General features: G+C 38.5%; 2 protein-coding genes and 1 long non-coding RNA gene across 22 annotated transcripts in view; 1 reads left to right on the top strand and 2 right to left on the bottom strand.

The window, feature by feature from the left end:
• The window catches only part of LOC144339977 (uncharacterized), a 359,243-nt gene that overhangs the window by 194,287 nt on the left and 145,925 nt on the right, over positions 1–19,031 (bottom strand). The window lies entirely within an intron of this gene.
• CNOT4 (CCR4-NOT transcription complex subunit 4) overlaps positions 1–19,031 on the top strand; it is a 144,170-nt gene that overhangs the window by 24,078 nt on the left and 101,061 nt on the right. The gene's annotated exons all lie outside the window — the stretch shown is intronic.
• Positions 6,012–8,215, bottom strand: LOC144339982 (uncharacterized). Its single transcript, XR_013415631.1, has 2 exons — positions 7,601–8,215; positions 6,012–7,146 (listed from the first exon to the last, which is right to left on the bottom strand). It is a non-coding gene; the product is annotated as an uncharacterized LOC144339982 (long non-coding RNA).

The following is a 19,031-nucleotide window of genomic DNA, read 5'->3' as shown; positions in this document are numbered from 1 at the left end:
TTGTTAATTTTCTGGATCTTAGTACTCTTTACCTTTTTTATTTCTTTTATGCTTTGAGGATAGTACTGATTTCTGTTGGCTGTCTAGAACTAGATTTGGATTGATTCATAAACATTTCTTTTAAAAAAGTGTTTTGTTTTGTTTTTTTGGCCTGTGACACAGCCTCAGTAGACTATTCTTATTATGTGCCCCAAAAGAACAATTTCTGAGTTCATCTGTGTTGTGTATATTAACTCTTTGTTCCTTTTTATTGCTGAGTAGTATTCAGTGGTGTGGGTATACCACAGTTTAGCTATTTACCCACTGAAGGACATTTTGGTTCTTTTCAGTTTCTGGCTCACTTAAAAGAGCTGTTATGAACATTTGTGTACATGTTTTATATAGCATAAGTTTTTATTTCTGTCAGATAAATGCCCAAGAGCAAAATTGCTGGGTCATCTGGTAAGTAGGTGTTTAGTTTTAAAAGACACTGGTAAAGTATTTTCCAGTATGTCAGTACAATTTTGCATTCTCATAAGCATTAAATGAATGGTCCAGTTTCTCTGTGTTCTAGCTAGATGTTATCAGTTTTTTCATTGTAGTCATTCCGAGAGATCCATAGTGATATTTTATTGTGGTGTTTACTTGCATTCCCTAATGGCTAAAGATGTTCAACTTCTTTTCATATGCTTATTGGCCTTTTGTAATTCCTTTTCAGTGAAATGTCTGTTTGTGTCTTTTGTCCATTTTCGAACTGGTTATCTTTACTGCTAGATTTTTTGTTTTAATATCTTGAGACTTTTCTAGATATCTTATTTTTTCTCTTTCGTTTTATTTTTATTTTTCTATTAAGTTATTGGGGTACAGGTGGTATTTAGTTACATGAGTAAGTTCTTTAGTGGTGATTCATGAGATTTTGGTGAGTCCTTTATACACTCTGGATACTAGTTCTTTGTAAGATACGTGGTTTGCTAGTATTTTCTCCCTGGTTTGGGTTATTCACAGAGCGAAAGTTTTTAATTTTGATGAGGTTCAGTATAGCAGTTCTTCCTTTTGTGGATTGTACTTTTTGTGTCAAGTATAATAACTCTTTACCTAGTGCTAATTCCTGAAGATATTCTCTAAGTTTTTTCCTAAAGGTTTTATACTTTTACGTTTTACGTTTAAGTTTGTGATACATTTGGATCTAGTTTTTGTATAAAGTAGGAGGTTTAGGTTGATATCTCTTCCCCCTTCTCTTCCTGCTTCCCTTCCTCCTTCCCTTCCCCATCCATGGAAGTCCCAATTGCTCTAGCAGCATTTATTGGAAAGGCTGTCCTTCTTTTATTAAATTGCCTGTGCATCATTGCGAAAAATAATTTGGGCATATTTGTGTGGATACATTTCTGGGTTTTCTGTTCTGTTCTATTAGTCTTTATGTCTCTTTCTTCATCAATACCACAGTTTTAATTGCTGTAGCTGTATAGTTGTCCTTAATATTGGGAGGCATAATTCTACTTGTTTTTTGTTTTGTTTTTACAAAACTGCTTTAGGTCTCCTAGGACTTCTCCTTTCCATATAAATTTTAGAATATGTTTGTCTATATCTGCAGAAACAAAAAACTGCCCGCCGCGGTGGCTCAAGCCTGTAATCCCAGCATTTTGGGAGGCCGAGGCAGGTGGATCATGAGGTCAAGAGATCAAGACCATCCTGGCCAACATGGTGAAAGCCCATCTCTATAAAAATACATACATTTGTTGGGCGTGGTGGCACGCACCTGTAATCCCAGCTACTTGGAAGGCTGAGGCAGGAGAATCACTTGAATCTGGGAGGCAGAGGTTGCAGTGAGCCGAGATCGCGCCAGTACACTCCAGCCTGGCGACAGCAAGATTCCGTCTAAAAAAACAAACAAAAAAAATCCTTCCTATGATTTTGCTAGGAATTGCATTATACTATGCATCAATTTGGGGAGTATTGATATCTTTATTATGTTATATTTTCTGATCAATGAACATAGTCTCTTCAGTTATTTAGATCTTTGATTTTACATTAGCATTTTATAATTTTCAGCATATAGATCCTGCACATATAAGATTTATACCTAAGTATTTCATTTTCTTTGGAGCAATTGTAAATAGCATTGTATTTTAAATTTGAGTTTTCATGTTTATTAATATATGGAAATATGATTGATTTTTGAATTTTGATTTTTTTTTTGAGACAAAGTCACTCTGTTGCCTAGGCTGGAGTGCAGTGGCACAATCTCGGCTCACTGCAACCTCTGCTTCCTGGGTTCAAGTGATGCTCGTGTCTCAGCCTCCCAAGTAGTTGGAATTACAAGTGAGCACAACCACACGCAGCTAATTTTTATATTTTTAGTGTAGATGGGATTTCACCATGTTGCCAGGCTGGTTGCAAATTCCTGGCCTCAAGTGATCTGCCCAACTCAGCTCTCAAAGTGCTGGGATTACAGGCACAAAATAAGACTGATTTTTATATGTTGACCTTGTGTCTTATAACCTTGCTGAACTTAATGATTCTGGGGGGATTTTTTTGGTAGATTTCTTGGGATTTTCTAAATAGTCATGTCATCTACAAATAGGGACAGGTTTTTTTCTTCTGTTCTAGTCTGTTTGCCTTTTATTTTCTTGTGCTGCTGGAATTTCCACAATTATGCTGGATAAGATTGGTGAGAACAGCCAATCTTGTTTTATACTTGAAGTTAGGGGAAAAGATACTACTTTTCTTCTTTAAATTAAATTATTTTATTTATTTTGAGATGAGGTCCCACTCTGTCGCCCAGGCTAGAGTGCAGTGGCGCGATCTTGGCTCACTGCAACCTTCGCCTCCCAGGGTCAAGCGATTTTCCTGCCTCAGCCTCCTGAGTAGCTGGTACTATAGGCGCTAATTTTTTGTATTTTTAGTAGAGGCGAGGTTTCACCATGTTGGCCAGGCTGGTTTCGGACTCCTGACCTCAAGTGATCCACCTGCCTTGGCCTCCCAAATTGGTGCTAGGATTGCAGGCGTGGGCCACCACGCCTGGCCTAGCTATAGGTTTTTTTGTAGATGTTCTTTGCCAAGTTGAGGAAGTTCTTCTCTATTCCCAGTTTGCTTAGAGTTTTGTTTTGCTTTGTTTTTGAGACAAGGTCTCACTCTGTCATCCAGGCTGGAGTGCATTGGTGCAGTTTTGGCAGACTGCAGCCTCAACCTTCAGTGATCCTCCCACCTCAGCCCCCCGAGTGGTTGGGACTACAGGCATGTGACACCATGTCCAGCTAATTTTTGTATTTTTGGTAGAGACGGAGTTTCCTCATGTTGCCCAGGCTGGTCTCAAACTTCTAGGCTGAAGCAATCTGCCCTCCTTGCTCTCCCAAAGTGCTGGGATTAGAGTTGTGAACCACCGCAGCTGGCCTGCTTGAAGTTTTTTTTAATATCACGAGTTTTGTCAAATGCTTTTTCTGTCAATGATATAATCATGTGATTTTTCTTCTTTAGCCTTTTGATATGGCAGGTTATGTTAATTTATTTTTCAAACGTGGAACCAGCCTTGCATACCTGAAATAGATCCCATTTGGTTGTGGTTTGTAATTTTTTAGTGTATTGCTTTATTTTATTTTATTTTTATTTTTTTGAGACAAGGTCTTATTCTGTCACCCAGGCTGGAAGGCAGTGGCACGATCATGGCTCACTGTAGCCTTGACCTCCTGGGATTAGGCGATCTTCCCACTTCAGCCTCCAGAGTAGCTGGGAGTACAGGCATGTGGCACCACACACCACATCCAGCTAATTTTTTTTTTCTTTTAATTTTTTGTAGAGATGGAGTTCCTCCATATTACCCAGGTTGGTCTCAAACACCAGGGCTCAAGCAGTCCTCCTACCTTGGCCTCCCAAAGTACTGAGAAAACAGGCATGAGCCACTGTTCACAGCCTAGATTTTACTTGCTAATATTTTGTTCAGGATTTTTCTTTTTTTTTCTTTCTTTTTTTTTTTTTTTGATACAGAGTCTCGCTCTGTTGCCCAGGCTGAAGTGCATTGGCATAGTCTCGGCTCACTGCAACCTCTGCCTCCCAGGCTCAAGAGATTCTCCTGCCTCAGCCTCCCGAGTAGCTGGGATTATAGGCACCCACTACCACGCCTGGCTAATTTTTGTATTTTTAGTAGAGACAGGGTTTCACCACGTTGGCCAGGCTGGTCTTGAACTCCTGACCTAAGGTGATCTGCTTGCCTTGGCCTCCCAAAGTGCTGGGATTACAGGCGTTAGCCACTGTGCCTGGCCTTTCATCTATTTTTATGAGAGGTATTGGTCTGAAGTTTTTCTTTCTTTCTTCTCTCTTCTTTTTTTTTTTTTTTTTTAATATCTTTGTCTGGTTTTGATACCTGGCTCTCTGGACCTCAGGATTTCTTTCTTTCTTTTTTTTTGATACAGGGTCTTTTTCTGTCACCCAGGGTAGAGTGCAGTGATATGATCACAGCTCATTGCTGGGTCCAAGCAATCCTTTCACTTTAGCCTCTCGAGCAGCTGGGATTACAGTTGTGTACCACCACACCTGACTGATTTTTAAATTTTTTTGTATACAGGGTCTCCGCATGTTGCCCAGGCTGTTTTCGAACTCCTGGGCTCAAGCAATCCTCCTGCCTTGGCCTCCCAAAGTGCTGGGATTACAGGGATGAGCCACCACCCTCCTAGGATTTCTTTACTGGGAGCTTTTAAACTATGAATTCAGTTTCTTTAATTTTTTAGATTGATGCATAATATACATTTATGGAGTACATGTGAGTGTTATATGCATAGCATGTGTAATGATCAAGTCAGGGCATTTGAAGTATCTATCACCGTTAATATTTATTCTTTGCATTGGGAATATTTAAAATTCTTTTTTGTAGCTACTTTGAAATACACAGTACTTTGTTGCTGACTATAGTCACCAGTACTCTGCTATTGAACATTAGAAGTTATTTCGTCTATTTGACTGTATATTTTGTACTCATTAACCAACTTCTCTTTATCCCCTCTCACCCACCCACCCTCTGCAGCCTCTAGTATCTATAATTTGCTACTTCTATAAGATTAACTCTTTTAGTTTCTACGTATGAGTGAAAACATGCAGTATTTGTCTTGCTGTGCCTGGCTTATTTCAGTTAATATAATAACCTCCAACTCCACCTATGTTGTTGCAAATGACATGATTTCATTCTTTGAATCCCAAATCCATTGTGTATATATACTACATTTTCTTTATTTCATCTGTTGATGGACACTTAAGTTGGTCCTTTGTCTTGGCTATTGTGAATAGTGCTGCAGTAAACACATGAGTGCAGGTATCCCTTTGATACACTGATTCTTTTCTTTTGTATAAATACAAGTGGTGGGATTGCCAGATCGTATGATAATGATATTTTTAGTTTTTTTTTATAATTCTCCATACTGTTTTTCATAGTAGTTGTATGGATTTACATTCCTACCAACAGTGTTTAAGAGTTCCCTTTTTCTCTGCATGCTTGCCAGCATCTGTTATTTCGTGTGTATGTGTGTTTGTTTGTTTTTAGAAGTATCCATTCTAACTGGGGTAAGGTATGTCTCATTGTGGTTTAGAATTGTATTTCTCTGATGATTAGTGATGTTGAACATTTTTTTCATATACCTGTTGGCCATTTGTGTGTCTTCTTTTAAGAAATGTCTATTCGTGTCCTTTGCCCACTTTTTAATGGGATTATTTGTGTTTTTTTAATTGTTTGAGTTTCTTGCATATTCTGGATATTAGTCCCTTGTCACATTAATAGTTTGCAAATATTTTCTTTCATTCAACAGATTATCTCTTTATTATGTAGATATTCTCTTTGCTGTACAGAAGCTTTTCAGTTTAATATAGTCTCATTTGTCTACTTTTATTTTTATTTTCTGAGCTTTTGAGGTCTTAGCCATAAAAATCTTTGCTTAGACCAATGTCCTGATGTGTTTTTTTTCCTTCCAGTTTTATATTTTTGGGTCTTACGTTTAAGTCTTTAATCCATCTTGACTATTTTTTTAATATGGTGAGAGAGAGAGATCCAGTTTCTTTTTTTTTTTTTTTTTTTTTTTGCATATAGATATCCAGTTTTCCCAGCAGCAGTTAGCCTGTCCTTTCTTTAATGTGTGTTCTTGGCATTTACATTGAAAATTAGTTGTCTTTAAATATGTGGAATTGCATGAATTAAGTGGATATATATGATTTAGGAAGTTGTATATTAAGCTTATAGCCAGGAATACAATGGAAGGAACATTTGTATCCCTAAAAGACATTTTATGGGACACAGATGAATGCCTCTGCAATGGTTCTAATAGGAATTTGAAACTGCAGTGAGCTATGATCATGCCACTGCACTCCTGTCTGGGCAACAGAGCAAGACCTCATCTCTTAAAAAAAAAAAAAAAATTTCCAGAATCTGCATTTTTGACAAGATTATGTGATTAAGTTTGGTAGGCTCTGGTTTGAAGAAAAGTTAATCAAATAGGACTGTATCTAAGTTGAAATGTAGATGAGAGAAATTATGGTAAGGAGTCAGTTCAGATTCCTTTATTTCCTATATTAATAATCCACTTGAAGAAGAGACCAAAGGGTATGTAAAAAGAGAATTCTTAAATAAAAAAGTAGGATTTAATGACTAGGATTTAGAGAACGGAGGAGAGTGCTATATCAATGATTATGATAAAGTTTTGGCACTGGACAACTGAAAACTTGGTGGACCATTGACAGGAAATCAAAACCCTAGGTGGCATAAAAAGCTGTGGTGGTTATTCTTTATTCCCAGACTACTAGAAATTACTGTTAACAGAAAGTCAGCATAATAATAACACTGGAGAAAATCTTGAGAAAGGAATTTAGAAAAACTCTTAATTTCAAAATCCTAAAATAAGCAGCATTTTTTGCAAGTTATCTTCTTAATATGTGAACTTTTTTTAGATTGTTAGTAGTTTAAAGCCTATTTGTATACTTTAATGTTTCTGATACTTGTTTCTTCAGAATTCAATTAGTTTTAAAGGAATTTTTCTCATTATAAAATACATAAACTCTCAAATTCTTTTTGTTTTGTTTTGTTTTTTTGATATAAGTTCTCACTCTGTCACCCAGCCTGGAGTGCAGTGGTGCAGTCTTGACTTACTGTAGCCTCTACCTCCCAGGCTCAAGCAATCCTCCTACCTCAGCCTCCTGCGTAGCTGGGACCACAGGTGCCACGCCCGACTAATTTTTGTGTTTTTTATAGAGACCAGGTTTCTCCATGTTGCCCAGACTGATCTCAAACTCCTGAACTCAAGCGATCCGCTAGCCCCGGCCTCCCAAAGTGCTGGGATTACAGGTGTGAGCCACCATTGCCTGGCTTTTCTTCTTTCCTTTTTTTTTTTGAGTCAAATTCTTTAAAAAATGCAAATTATAAATAATAACTCCAGTATTTATGTTTTAGATTGGTGAGGATTAAAATACTTGGTTCTGGCTGGGCTCAGTGGCTCACACCCGTAAGCCCAGCACTTTGGGAGGCCGAGGTGGGCGGATCATGAGGTCAAGAGATCGAGACCATCTTGGCCAACATAATGAAACCCTATCTCTACTGAAAAAATACAAAAATTAACTGGGCATGGTGGCGCGCTCCTGTAGTCCCAGCTACTCCGGAGGCTGACGCTGAAGAATCGCTTGAACCTGGGAGGCGGAGGTTGCAGTGAGCTGAGATCACGGCACCGCACTCCATCCTGGTAACAGAGCAAGACTCCGTCTCAAAAAAAAAAAAAGTTTGATTCTAATAGGCTTTGGTGAGACTGTGATTGGTGCAACTTTTAAAACGACAATTTGGCAATGTTTGTCAAAGCTAAAAAAAAATGCACATACCATGCTTCATCTAGCAATTTCATTTCTAAGAATTTGTTCTACAAATATACTGGCTCTATGTCAATTAATCCATAGGCTGACTCATCAAATTTACCGGTTGTGGTGTTGGTGTATTCAGGAAATTTTTTTTTAATAGATACGGTCAAAATTACATCACTTCATGGGAGAATTTTTCAGTTTATTCTGATTTCTTTTCAATCCTTTTAAAAGTTATGTATTTCCCGCATCTTAGTATTTTTAGGATTATTTTGTCAATTTCAGAGTGTCTCTACCAACCTACTTTTTGGTGTTTTTGACTAAAGTTTATAGCTGTTTATATTGGATGGGATGATCATAATAGATTTTGAAGATTTTTGATGAGATTTGGTTGACTTGATTGATTGATTGATTCAGAGAGAGTTTCGCTCTGTCACCCAGGCTGGAGTGCAGTGGTGCGATCACCGCTTGCTGCAACCGCCACCTCTGGGGCTTAAGCGATCCTCCCACCTCAGCCTCCAGAGTAGCAGGGACCACAGGCATATGCCACCATGCCTGGCTAATATTTGTATTTTTTGTAAAGATAGGGTCTCCCCCGTTGCCCAGGCTGGTCTTGAACTCCTGAACACAAGTGATCTGAGCTACTGTGCCCAGCTCTATTCTTATAATTTAAAGGACTGTTCAACTTGTAAGCTAAGGGTCATGGCCTGGGTTGGTTTTTATGAATATATTCAATATTCAGAAAAACATTTCACAACCAGTAATTATTGTTTCACTATAACTCTAACATACATCTACCATAAATGTGTGTTGAAAAATAGACAGCTGCATCAGTAAGAAATGCCAATATTTTGGTTCTTAATTGTTATAAAAATTAAGAGTGATACCTTAGTTGAGACATTGGGGAATAATAATAAAATTAACAACTGGAATAATAAAATATTTCATTCAAATAAGAATGTGAAATCTCATCATGAAAGACAAATTAAGAATTATAATGACTAGAAAATTAGCAAATATGTTAATTAGTATATTAATACATATATATGTTTTCACAAATTAATATTTATAAACAACACCACATTTATTGATATTTAATAAATATATGTGCATATTAATAAGCATATATCTATTACTATATTAAATATAAACATTTACACACATAAGTACATGTAGTGTATTAATATGTGTCAACATAAAATATATATTAGCGTGAAATATAAGGTTCATGTGTCTGAGTGGTTCAGCTCTTTGAGATAAATATGTAAATTTGGTAATTTCTGTGAATTTATTGTTCAGTGAATCACGTTTTGTAGAATGAGTTTGTTTCTGTTGTACTGACATACAGGATTATATGTTCAAGTGTGTGCATTACCAGATGGAAACAAGAGGGTCAGTTGTGTGTTTGTTAAATTATTTGTCCATCTATGTGATGAAATGTGTTGCAGCCATGAAAAATAGTGAAGTAGAGATGCATCTATTAAGATGGAAGAATGTGCAGTGCATGTAAAGTGAAAAAGGGTTCAGGATAATGTATGCGTTCTTTTCCTTTTCAGTTAAAAGAGGGTACTATAAGATATATTCGTGAGTGTATGTTTATGTATGTATAGGATGTATCTATAAGAATACACAAGAATTGTTTACAGTGATTATTAGGACTTTAAAAGATGGCAACAAAAGTTAATGGGTGTCCTTTTATTGACTTTAATTCTGATCATCCAGTGAGTAAAAGTAAAAATAATTTTTTTTTTTTTTTTTTGGGTTGAGACAGTCTCGCTCTGTCACCCAGGCTGGAGCACAGTGGCACGATCCTGGCTCACTGCACCCTGTGCCTCCCAGGTTCAGGTGATTCTCTTGCCTCAGCCTCCCGAGTAGCTGGGACTTCAGGCATGTGCCACCATGCCTGGCTAATTTTTGTATTTTTAACAGAGACAGGGTTTCACCATTGTTGGCCAGGCTGGTCTCAAACTCCTGACCTCGAGTGGTTTGCCCACCTCAGCCTCTCAAAGTGCCTGGAAAGCAGGCGTGAGCCACGGCACCTGGCCTAAAATTAATTGTTTATAGCGTATATATTCATTACAGAATATGTGAAAAATGGCAAAATAGAAGAAAAGTCACCCAAGATAACTATTGATAAAAGTTTGCTTTAATGTGTTTCCTTTCAGTCTTTTTGTTTGTTTGTTTTTACAACCTCTGTCTCCCCGGCTCAAGCTATTCTCCCACCTCAGCCTCCTGAGTATCTGGGACTACAGACATGTACCACCTCACTCAGCTAATTATTTTGTATTTTTTGTAGAGATGGGATTTTGCTGTATTGCCCAGGCTGGTCTGGAACTCCAGAGCTCAAGTGATCTGCCCGCCTTGGCCTCCCAAAGTGCTGGTATTACAGGCGTGAGCCATTGTACCCGGCCTTTTCTTTGTTTAAGAGACAGGATCTTGCTCTGTTGCTCAGGCTGGAGTGCGGTTTTGGCATAATCATAGCTTACTGCAGCCTCAATCTGCTGGGCTCAAGTGATCCTCTAATTATGTATGTAATTAAATACATACATACATACATAAAATAGATAATTTACTTTTTTTTTTTTTTTTTTTTTGAGACGGAGTCTCGCTCTGTCGCCCAGGCTGGAGTGCAGTGGCGCAATCTCGGCTCACTGCAAGCTCCGCCTCCCGGGTTCACGCCATTCTCCTGCCTCAGCCTCCCGAGTAGCTGGGACTACAGGCGCCCGCCCCTGCGCCCGGCTAATTTTTTCTATTTTTAGTAGAGACGGGGTTTCACCATGGTCTCGATCTCCTGACCTTGTGATCCGCCCACCTCGGCCTCCCAAAGTGCTGGGATTACAGGCGTGAGCCACCACGCCCGGCCGATAATTTACTTTTAAGGCTACTATTCTGCCTATAACTTTATCTCTTGATAATCTTGCTTTCCCAAACATAATTTTATCAGATTCCTTTAAACTTAGTCTTTAACTTGATTCTTTTATGCATACTTATTACCATTTTAGTTATGAAGATACTACTTTTAGGCATGTTTCACAACTCTCATAATAATTGCAAAATGTTCTGCAGTTTAATAATGGTTTTTTTGAGGACCCTCAGATTTTGTAAGATTATAATAAAGTGTCTTAAGTTTCTTAAAAGTATCAACTGTTTTCAGTTGTTTGAGTGGTATCTGAATGAATTGGCATGCTAAGTGACTTTTTTAAAATCAGAATCTCTTATCTCTGTTTCCATACTATCAGTCTTCTCACTGAAGGTTTACTATGTAATTTAGCATAACTATTCTGAGCATACCAGAGTTTAGAGTTGCAAGGTATGTTCTAAAAGACTACCTTTTCTCCCTTCCTCCACCCCACTGTTGGGTGCTTCCCTCCAAGTCTTCACCACCAGCCGAATAGTGGAATCAAATTTCATATAGTAGGCTTAACTGTAAGGGTTCTGTAGATACGGAGTTAAGTCGAGATTTTGTTCATGGCTTAAAAATTTGTTTTAAGTTTGAGGTCAATTATATACAATGAAATACATAATCTTGAGTGTTAAATGAGTTTTGACAAATGCGTGCACCTGTGTAACCCACATCTTTATCAAGATATAGAACATTTCCATCACCCAGAATCTTCTCTCATACTCCTTCCTACTCAGTACCTGTCTCCCAGATTCAACCTTTGTTCTGATTCTGTCACCAGAGCTTAGTTGTGGCTGTTATGGATTTTTATATAAATGGAATAATTTTGTGACTGGCTTCTTTTACTGAGCATAATGCTTTCCAGATTTGTTCATGTTTCACCAGCACTTCTTTTTTATTGATGACTAGTATTTAGTATTCTGTTGAATGAGTATACCACAGTTGGTTTATTCATTTACATGTTGATAGACATTGAGTTTTTTTTTTTTTTTTTGAGACAGAGTCTAGTTCTGTTGCCCACGCTGGAGTGCAGTGGCACAATCTCAGCTCACTGCAACCAGCTTACTGTGCCTGGCCAGGTAGACATTGAGGTTCTTTCTATTTTGACTATTATGAATAAAACTGCTTATGAACAGGCGAAGCATGGTAGCTTACGTAAATCCCAGCACTTTGGGAGGCTGAGGAGGAGCATAGCTTGGGCCCAGGAGTTTGAGACCAGCCTGTGCAACACAGTGAGACTTCATCTCTACAAAAAAATTAAGAAAATTGTGGGGCATGGGGTCATGTGCCTGTGGTCCTAGCTACTCAGGAGGCTGAGGTGGGAGAATTGCTTGAACCTGGGGGGGTCAAGGTTGCAGTGAACCATGATTGCACCACTGCTCTCCAGCCTGGGTGACAAAGTGAGACCCTGTTCCCCCCCCCCACAAAAAATTAAAACACCAGGCTGGGCACGGTGTCTTACGCCTGTAATCCCAGCACTTTGGGAGGCTGAGGCGAGTGGATCACTTGAGGCCAGGAGTTTGAGACCAGCCTGACCAACATGGCGATACCCCAGCTCTACTAAAAATATAAAAAATTAGCCAGGCGTGGTGGTACACACCTGTAGACCCAGCTACTCGGGAGGTTCAGGCAGAAGAATTGCTTGAACCTAGGAGGCGGAGGTTGCAATGGGCTGAGATCGTGCCACTGTACTCCAGCCTCGGCGACAGATCAAGACTCCATCTCAAAACAAAACAAGCAAACAGAAAACAAACAAACAAACAAAACAAACCCACACACCACTACCAACAACAAAAAACTGCTCATGAACATTTATGTATAAGCCCTTTTGTGGATGTATGTTTTCATTTTTCTTGGGTTAATATATAGAATTGGATTTGCTAGGCCATATGGAAAATATATGTTGAAAACTATTTTGCTCCGGACCATAGTGATAGAGGGGAATGGAGGTGAGAGGTAAGTCAAGGCTATACCATAAATGACCTTATAGTTCATATTAAGGAGGGTTTTATCCCAAGTGTAAAAAAAGCTATGGAAGTGATGTCAGAGAATAAAATCATCAAATTACATTTTTATGCCTGACTGCTTTTTGAAGACTGAGTTGAAGGTGAAGCTTAAGGAGGAAGATCCAGTGAAGAGTATATGTCAGTTAGGACTCTGTTGCAAAGAACATAAAACTTGACCAAACTAGCTTAAACAAAAAGACAATTTTTGTTTTACATAAATGAGAAGGTCCAGGAAGCATCATTCCTTCTCAAATATTTAAATACTAAATATGTCTGATTCCAAAATTTGTATTTCATCAGCTCTTACCTCTCTTCTGAACTCTAGATATGTTCACTAATGACATCCTTATGCTTAGAAAAGTGCCTGATGTAGGCGGGGCGCTTTGGCTTACCCCTGTAATTCCAGCACTTTGGGAGGCTGAGGCGGGTGGATCACGAGGTCAGGAGATTGAGACCATCCTGGCTAAGACGGTGAAACCCCGTCTCTACTAAAAAATACAAAAAAATTAGCCGGGCGTGGTGGCAGGCGTGTGTAGTCCCAGCTATTCAGGAGGCTGAGACAGGAGAGTGGTGTGAACCTGGGAGGCGGAGCTTGCGGTGAACCCAGATCGCACCACTGTACTCCAGTCTGGGTGATAGAGTGAGACTCTGTCTCAAAAAAAAAAAAAAGAAAGAAAAGTGCCTGATTTATATACTAGATACTCAGTAAATAATTTGATGAATAAACAGATGTTCTTGGGCATCCCTCAGAGTTATACTGGGAATCATACTTGAAACCTCCTGCTCTTTTATTATCATCAATAATTATCTATCCTCCTGACAGATTATTTGTCAAACGTGCTCAGTTTTCTCAATCTTCACTGCCATTACACCCCTGACTTCTTTCCTACCCTTCTTGAGAACCTTCTGTGGTCTTCGTATGCTGCTGCTTTCTCCATTACAGTCTCTAAAGGTTGGAGTTACTCAGGCCTTGGTCCCATATCCTCTTCTCTTTCTTTGTACCCTTCCTTGGATGGAAGGTAAATATTTAAAAAGGAAGATAGTAAGTATAATATTAAGAGTAAGGCATAAGGTTTTGAAGTGATTCTGACATATAGTGAACTACATGCTAATTTGCTATAAAGGGAAAGTGGAAAATATACCAATAGGTACTCTAAGCAAAAGTCCAGGGAAGGAATAGATGTGTAAAAATATTATTTTTATTTTATTTTATTTTTTGAGACAGAGTCTTGCTTGTCCCCCAGGCTAGAGTGGAGTGCAGTAGAATGAACTTGGTTCACTACAAGTTCTGCCTCCCGAGTTCAAGCAATTCTCATGTCTCAGGCTCCTGAGTACCTGGGACTACATGTGGCCACCACCACTCCTGGCTAACTTTTGTATTTTTAGTAGAGACAGGGTTTTGCCATGTTGGCCAGGCTGGTCTTGAACTCCTGACCTCAGGTCTCCTGCCTGCCTTAGCCTCCCAAAGTGCTGGGACTACAGGTGTGAGCCACCGTGCCCGGCCAAGATGTGTGAAATTTTTGGTAGAGTTCTTCATGGCTTATCTGAGAGTGGGGAAATGTATTGTTCCTTTGCTTCCAGAATCTACAGATTAACTATTCAAAGTATGACCTTAGGCACACATCAAGTCATCTGTAATAATATTTATTTTTTAAAATATTATTTATTTGTTTATTTATTTATTTATTTTGAGACGGAGTCTTGCTCTGCTGCCCAGGCTGGAGTGCCGTGGCATGATCTCTGTTCACTGCAAGCTCCACCTCCTGGGTTCATGCCATTCTCCTGCCTCAGCCTCCCGAGTAGCTGGGACTACAGCCGCTCGCCACCACGCCTGGTTAGTTTTTTTGTATTTTTAGTAGAGATGGGATTTCACCGTGTTGTCCAGAATGGTCTCGATCTCCTGACCTCGTGATCCATGCCCATCTCGGCCTCCCAAAGTGCTGGGATTACAGATGTGAGCCACTGTGCCTAGTCGATCTGTAATAATATTTTATTTTTGTAAGCCAATAAATGACTTTAAAATTTGTAAAATAAATGAAAATGTGTGCTTAAATTAAATCACCAAACAAGGAAGTTGGTGCTTAAATTAAACTGTCTCTTTTTAATTAAAAAATTTTTTAGAGACAGGGTCTTGTACTGTCACCAGGCATGATCATAGCTCACTGCAGCCTCAAACCCCTGGGCTCGGAGCCTTTTGCTCCAATCTCTTAACTAGCTGGAACTACACATGCGCATCACCATGCTCAGCTAATTTATTTTTTATTTTTGTGGAGATGGGGGTCCTGCTATATTGCCCAGGCTGGTTTTGAACTCCTGACCTCAAGCGATTTTTTCATCTCAGCCCCCCAAAGTACCAGGATTACAAGCATGAGCCACTGTGCCAGGCCCCAGAAATTTCATGTCTTTATATCATAGACTGTTGACTAAAGAAGGCTGACTCACAGTGATGGTGGGGAAAGTAGTGGCAGCATGGAATAGACAGATTTGCACAGTAGTTTGCATAGCTATGTTTAGACCATAGTTGATAAATTTTGAAGAAGAACCTGAAATTTGCCTTCGTAAATAGAATGAAGGTGACAGAGTGCATAGTAAATTTATTAATCATTAATATTTGTTCCTTGAGCAACATCATCATCATCATCATAAATGCCTAGTATTATATCTGATACATAGTATGTGCCTAATAGTATCTTTCATTTTAAAAGGAGTTAAACTTCAGTTTCCTGGAAAATACACAGATGGTGAAAGATAAAAGTAAACATTACTAAAAACTGAAATGCTCTGTCCTAGAAATGGAAATGTACAGTTACGCATTGCTTAACAATATGGCTAGTTCTGAAAAATGCATCGTTAGATTATTTTGTTGTTGTGTGAATGTCATGGAGTGTACTTACACAAACCTAGATGGTACAGCCTACTGTACACCTAGGCTATATGGTATAGCCTATGCTCATAGGCTGCAAATCTGTTGTACAGTATATTGCTGGAGTGAATACTGTAAGCATTTGTAACACAATGGTATTTGTGTATTATACATATCTAAACATGAAAAAGGTATAGTAAAAATATGGTATAAAAGATTAAGAAATGCTACACCTGTTTAGGGCATTTACCATGAATGAGCTTGTAGGACTGGAAGTTGCTGTGAATGAGTCAGTGAGTGTTGAGGGAATATGAAGGCCTAGGACATTACTGTACACTACTGTAGACATTGTAAATACTGTACAGTTAGGCTACACTAAATTTATATTAAAAATTTTCTTCAATAATTAACCTTAGCTTGCTTTAACATTTTTATATTATAAAGGTTTTTTTTTTTTTTTTTTTTTGAGACAGAGTCTTGCTGCGTTGCCCAGGCTGGATGGAGTGCAGTAGTGTCGTCTTGGCTCACTGCAACCTCTCCCTTTTTGGTTCAAGCGATTCTCATGCTTCAGCCTCCTGAGTAGCTGGGATTACAGGTGCATGCCACCACGCCTGGCTAATTTTTGTATTTTTAGTAGAGACATGTTGGCCAGGTTGTTCTCAAACTCCTGATCTCACATTATCTGCCCACCTCAGTCTCCCAAAGTGCTGGGATTACAGGCATGAGCCACCATATATGGTCTACATTATAAACTTTTTAATTTTTAAAACGTTTTAACTTTTATAATAACACTTCACTTAAAACACACATTGTACATATCCTCAAACATTTTTCTTTATAGTGTTACTCTGTAAGCTATGTCTATTTTAATTTTTTATTTATTAATTTATTATTTGAGATGGAGTCTCGCTTTGTCACCCGGGCTGGAGTAGTGGCACAGTCTTAGCTCACTGCAACAATTGCCTCCCAGGTTCAAGCGATTCTCCTGCCTCAGCCTCCTGAGTAGCTAGGATTACAGGCACTTGCCACCACGCCCAGCTAATTTTTGTAGTTCAAGTGATGCACCTGCCTTGGCCTCCCAAAGTGCTGGGATTACAGGTGTGAGTCACCATACCTGACCTTATTTTAATTTAAAAACAAAAACAAAAACAAACTTTTTTGTTAAATACACACACATACACACACATGCTTACATTAGCCCACACCTATGCAGGGTCAGGATCATCACCATTGTTTTCCACCTCCATGTCTTGTCCCACTGAACATGGAGCTGTCATTTGTGATAACAGTGCCTTCTTCTGTAATATTTTCTTAAGGACCCGCCTGAGGCTGTTTCACAGTTAACTTTTTTTCATTAGTAGAAAGGAGTAAACTCTAAAATAATGATAAAAAGTGTAGTATAGTAAATATATAAACCAGTAACATAGTTGTGTATTATCAAGTATTACATACTTCAGGCATCCATTGGGGATCTTGGAATGTATTCCCCTTGGATAAGAGGGGACTTGTACTGAATAATTATAAATTACTGATCTCTGCCATAAATACAAAAATGTGAGTGTGGGCCGGGCGCGGTGGCTCAAGCCTGTAATCCCAGCACTTTGGGAGGCCGAGACGGGCGGATCACGAGGTCAGGAGTTCGAGACCATCCTGGCTAACACGGTGAAACCCTGTCTCTACTAAAAAATACAAAAAACTAGCCGGGCGAGGTGGTGGGCGCCTGTAGTCCCGGCTACTCGGGAGGCTGAGGCAGGAGAATGGCGTAAAAACCCGGGAGGCGGAGCTTGCAGTGAGCTGAGATCCGGCCACTGCACTCCACCCTGGGCGACATAGCGAGACTCCATCTCAATTAAAAAAAAAAAAAAAAAAAAATGTGAGTGTGTGTTGTGGGAGTGGCAGTCAGCGTGTATATGTTCATATCTGGTGTGGGTGAAGATCCCAAGGGGAGATCCAATCTAACAGGAATGGAAAAAAATACTCCATTAAAATGTGTATGTGATTAGATTTTTATATATTTATATAGATATAAACATGTAAATGAATAAAACAGTGAACACTGTCCTTTTATTTAAAATTAATTTATTAAAACCAGAGAGCAGCAGCTTAGGAAATACACCAGATTTATTAAAAATCTACTTTAATAGCCCAGCTGTCTTTCAAATTATCTGTGATAATCTAGTGTATCAATAGCAATCTGATGTATAAATAATAGTGTGTATACAAAGAAGTACTCTAATTCAGATTCTCTTCCAATTCAAATTAGTAGCTTTAGTCTGTATTTCTTGTACCTTATGAAAAACTTCTTTGTGCAGTATCTTTAGATTTTTCTAGTCATTACTAAACACTAAAAGCGATTTATTAGCAGTAAATATCAAAACATTGGGCTTTATTAAATAACAGTTTTCTTGAGAATGGTGACAAACAAATTTTAGAATAAAATTTTTTATTTTTAAATTTTATTTTTTAAATTTAATAGTATTATAGAATGTTGATTAGCATTTTATTTTATTCCTATTGTAGGTTATCACAGTTTTTTAAAAACTTTTAGGTTTGGGAGTACATGATAAGGTTTGTTGCATAGGTCAACACATGTCATATCACCCAGATATTAAGCCCGGGACCCAATAGTTATCTTGTCTGCTCCTCTCCCTCCTTCCACCCTCCCCACTTCCCCTCAAGTGGAGCCATGTTTGTCATTTCCTTTTTTGTGTTCATAAGTTTTTATCACGTAGATCCCATTTATAAGCGAGAATGTGCAGTATTTGGCTCTCTGTTCCTGCGTTAGTTTGCTAAGAATAATAGCCTCCCACTTCATCCATGTTCCTGCAAAAAACATGATCTTGTTCTTTTTTATGGCTACATAGTATTCCATGGTGTATATGTACCACATTTTCTTTAATCTGTCATTGATGGGCATTTAGGTTGATTCCATGTGTTTGCTGTTGTGAATAGTGCTGCAGTGAACATTCATGTGCATGTGACTTTATGGCAGAATGATTTATATTCCTCTGGGTATATACTCAGTAATGGGAATGCTGGTTTGAATGGTAGTTCTGCTTTCAGCTCTGAGGAATTGCCATACTGCTTTCCACAATGGTTGAACTAATTTACATTCCCACCAGCAATATAAGTGTTCCCTTTTCTTCGTAACCTTGCCAGCATCTGTGTTGACTTTTTAATGGCCATTCTGATTGGTGTGAGATGATAGCTCATTGTGGTTTTGATTTGCATTTCTCTAATGATCAATGATACTGAGGTTTTTTTTTTTTTTCATATGCTTGTTGGTGGCATGTATGTCTTCTTTGAGAAGTGTCTGTTCGTATCCTTTGCCCACTTTTTAATGAGATTGTTTGTTTTTCTCTTGTAATTTTTTTTTTGTTTCTTATAGATGCTGGATATTAGACCTTTGTCAGATGCATAGTTTACAAATATTTTCTCCCATTCTGTAGGTTGTCTGTTTGTTCTG

Source organism: Macaca mulatta, chromosome 3, assembly GCF_049350105.2.
Source record: "Macaca mulatta isolate MMU2019108-1 chromosome 3, T2T-MMU8v2.0, whole genome shotgun sequence".
NCBI classification, from domain to species: Eukaryota; Metazoa; Chordata; class Mammalia; order Primates; family Cercopithecidae; genus Macaca; species Macaca mulatta.
This window is presented reverse-complemented; position numbering and strand designations above follow the sequence as displayed.